The following is a 4,291-nucleotide window of genomic DNA, read 5'->3' on the forward strand; positions in this document are numbered from 1 at the left end:
AACTGTGGAGCATTATCCATTGAAAAATCTCCAGCACTAAACTTTGCAAACCACTTTTGACACATTTGATCAGTCACAGCACCTTCTCCATATACTATACAAATCTTTTTTGTGTGTTTCATTTGCATTTTTACCTTTCTTAAAATAATAAAACATAATATGCTGAAAATTTTGCTTATTTTCTTCTATCTTCAATACTAAAATGGCTCCAAAAATTCACCAATTTTTGATGTTTTTATATGCATGCTGATATGACAACTGTCACAATACAAGATTGTGACAAAATTGTTTTAAATGAAATAAAAGGCAACTAAACACTACCAGAGATGTCTTATGGGAAAAAAAACTTTTTGGCCAATACAATATTTCTGAAACACAGTTATTTGTTTGTAATTTTCTTACTGAGTTTTCCTTTGTTTCAGACTGTGATCTTTTTAAATGTCAAAGTCTCTCCTAATAACAGAAAAAAGGAAGATCTTGATATAATTAACAGCTATTTCCATTTTGTCTTATTTTTATGCTTTCTTTTTATCAATTTGTGAAAATGGGTAACGTTTATAAAAATGATTAGAAGATAAAACTGCTCACAGTGGTGGCAGCTGCTGGGGTGCAGTACCATGGTGACTGAGCTGCATGCTTGTGCTCTCATGCCCCTTGGCTGTGCACCCCTGATGCTGTAAGGATATTGATCCAGCCCTGGCCTGGATGGTGGTGAATTATTTCCTGGGCCAGAGAGTGCTCCAGGGTTCCTGGGACCAAGTACTCACTGCCTTCTGGCAGTGTTACCCACGTCCCTATAGTTAACATGCCTTGAAAGAACAAACAGTACACCAGGAGGTGACCCCTGACCAGAAGCTCCTATCTCAGAGACTCCTGACCAAGACCAACAGGATGTCTCCCTGGGCTGAGTGACTATTTCCTGCTCAATGTTGCTCACTGGGTGTATATCCTGGAGGATATTGTGAACCCACAGAACCAGACCATGAACACCTTCCCCTGGAACATCAACTACACCTGGCTGATGGTGGTGGAGGAACGAAGTGTTTACTGTGTGAACGCTGAAACAGCAGGTGGACCAAAATCCACTGGGAAGTCTGGGGCTCCTATAGCTTATTTGCATCTCCAGAGCTGTCTGGGAATTTGGTTTCACCATGTTCAAAAACAATGTGACCAAGGTGATGAAGTATTTCGAAGACATCTTGACCAAGCTGCAAGGACAGGCCCCTTCCAAAACCCTTACTGAGACAGCCAAGGAAGAAAAGAAGGCAAAGGAGATGGAATAGGCAGCTACAGATAAGAACAAGGACTTTGTCGGCAAGGTAGCCACCAAGCAGCAGCAGCAGTTTCTGTAGCCAGTGCAGGGCCTGGTGCAGCAGCATCCCAGACCACCTGGCTCCACTCCCTCTGTCCTGCCCACTTGTACTTTATTATTAAAAGTCAACTTCCAGCCCCATTTACTGTCTAGATGGTGGGTTGAGTGTGGTGTGTTTGACATCTACAGTACACCAGACACGTTACCCAGGTGGGGGCTGGGCCTGTTTCTTCCCACATGGAGTAGCTGAGGATAGAAGCATAGAGAGGCGTTGTGACTTGCCCTGGGGTCACAGACAGCATGCAGATGAAGGACACTGGACTATAAGCTCCATGAGGACAGGGACCTGTGTTTTTTTCTTTGCTGTGTCCCAAGTACTTGGAACAATAGTAGCATATAGACAGTAGATATTTGTTGATTTTGATCAGCATCTCCTCCCCACAAAACAATTAGAAGACTAATGGGCTGTCCTCTCGAATGAAAATCATATAAACAGCCTGTTCCCTCAATGTTATGTAATTTATTATGGTAGAACTACAAACACCGTAATCTTCCCTTGTTTTTTTTTTTTTTTTAAGATTCTATTTATTTATTTAGAGAGAGGGGAAGAGAGGGAGAAAGAGAAGGAGAGAAAGAGCAATGTGTGTTTGCCTCTCACTTGCCCCATACTGGGGACCTGGCCTGCATCCCAGCCATGTGCCCTGACTGGGAATTGAACTGCAACCCTTTGCCTCGCAGTCTGGCGCTCAATCCACTGAGCCACACCAGCCGGGGCTATAATCTTCCTTTTGAAGAAATGATTTCTACTAGTTATTCATCTCTGTTTTTAAATACTTCATGTATACCTTTACATTTCCATTTATTTCATAGGTTAGTAATGATATAAAATAATAATGAAATTCTGAAATAAATGTAAATAGTATATATATAATGTCAAAGTAGTCACAAATTTGCTATTGTATTCAGAGACATTGATGGGGAAATTTTTACATTTTGGGGGCATGATGTGTATATGCAGTAGAAGATAAGGCCATACAGCAGTGGCCCACAATGAAAACCTGGATATCAACAGTACAGAAAATCTCAGTCAAGGTTCAATCAGAGAAACAGAGTCAATAGTGAGTGAGAGAGAGTGTATGTGTGTGTATGAATTTGTTTCAGGGGGACTGGCTTACACTGCTGTGAAAGCTTTTAAGCCTGATATCTTCACATAGGATGCTAGATGTTGAAATTGACAGGGCAGAGTCAAAATAAGTATAAATGCAGCTGGAGAGGACCAACAGTAGGATGGAACCCAGAAGCAAGGGCTGGAAACCACATAAATAGACTGAATCTAAGTCTTGTTTCCTCTGGCCTTGGTAATGAGGGCATCTCACAGAAGCCGTACCCTTCATCATAAAGTGAAGCATAGACACACAGTGTAGGAGTCAGAAACCTGAAGGAGATTCCTGGGGAAGATGGAACACATCAAGGTTCACGTACAGCTTCCTGCCTACGGGGTGAATCAGTGGATCTGCAACCTGTGTGAAATGCAAAATGCTGCTGCTAACTCTACCACCTTCCAAATCACACAAGTTTATGCCCTGAGGCCTACTCTTGGGCCTCAGTTGACCATTCCAGGCATGAGTAAACATTTCCCCTCTACACTCTCTTAGCCCTTTGTAAATTATAATAGTAGTTACCAGGCACTAAACACTTCCTATGTGGCAGGCACATGCATTGTCTCATCTAATCCTCAATGCTTTCTTGTGAGGTAAAATGTATCCTAGGATCATGCCCATTCTCTGAACCTCCAAACCATGCCTGTCTTTATTAGAGCACAGATGTGAATGTACTCTGATTAGTTCTATCTACCTGTGTCTGTCTTCCCCAGCACTCTGGAAACTCCTTAAAGACAAAAACATATTTTTTTTCTCATGTCAGTTTATATTTTCTCTTTTCTGTATAGAAAACTGGATCACCAGTTTGCTTTTTTTTTTTGTAAAAACAATAAAATCTCCTTTTAAGATAACTTTAGTAAATTATCAAATGCTTTTTTAGGGGCAGCAGTTTCTAGGCAAATAATTATGATTATAAAGGCCTCAAGAAATTTCCAGAAGCTGAACAGGTGTTTTTAATCATAGGAGAACTTTCATCAATTCTTTGAGTGATAAACTATTATCTGGTGTGGAACACAAAAGTTCAGCAGCATCACACTTGATAATGACTGGCCTAGGGCTATCAGCGTCATCACCAGGGAGAAGTGATTCTTCTGTCAGGCACCAGGGAAGTGCTAACAAGAAGGTCATTTCTCTTCACCTTGAAAACAACAGCAAAAAGAAAATAGATGCTTCGGTATGACAAGATAATGAAAATAAAATTTAAAAGAAATTAATAAGAGAGAAATATTGAATATGGAAAACAAAACAAAACAAAACAAAACAAAACAAGAGTGGTACCCATATTAGGAAAGCGATCTTCATCAGAGGACTTTCCTGACAGCATCCTCACTGCACTATTGGAAGACATGTCATTAGACCTATTTTTAAATAGAGCATTAAAATGTCTAGAGAAATTATTGAAAATAGGAACCATTGAAAATAGTTCTATATGTAGGTAAGCAGAAGATTTTTACCATTGATTTTTTACTTTCACCTTTAAAAGTATTAAGTGTATAATTCCAAAGCTCTTTGTAAATTTTGAGCTCTTCCTAAGAGTTAGGCACTACACTAGTTCTTGTGGTCAGTAAATGAAGATCCCCTGCCTTACTGAGATGGCACTGTGATGGGGGCACATACAAGAAATGAGGTATCTGGAAGTCGGGGTGAGAAATGCAACTATAGGCAGACACAAGAGGGAAACTGGACCAGATGTTGAGATTTCCAAATAGCCTTTTCTGGAGGATGTCACAGAGATGACATAAAGGATGGGTAGACTTTTGCTAAAGAAATGAATATAAGAATAGAGAACAATTTCAAGCAAGAAAGTAGTGTATGGAAC

General features: G+C 40.2%; 1 pseudogene; it reads left to right on the forward strand.

Annotated features, from left to right (window-relative positions):
* The first annotated feature begins 705 nt into the window (after positions 1–705).
* On the forward strand, positions 706–1,352 carry LOC114506008 (annotated as a pseudogene).
* Positions 1,353–4,291: the final 2,939 nt, after the last annotated feature.

Source organism: Phyllostomus discolor, chromosome 9, assembly GCF_004126475.2.
Source record: "Phyllostomus discolor isolate MPI-MPIP mPhyDis1 chromosome 9, mPhyDis1.pri.v3, whole genome shotgun sequence".
NCBI classification, from domain to species: domain Eukaryota; kingdom Metazoa; phylum Chordata; class Mammalia; order Chiroptera; family Phyllostomidae; genus Phyllostomus; species Phyllostomus discolor.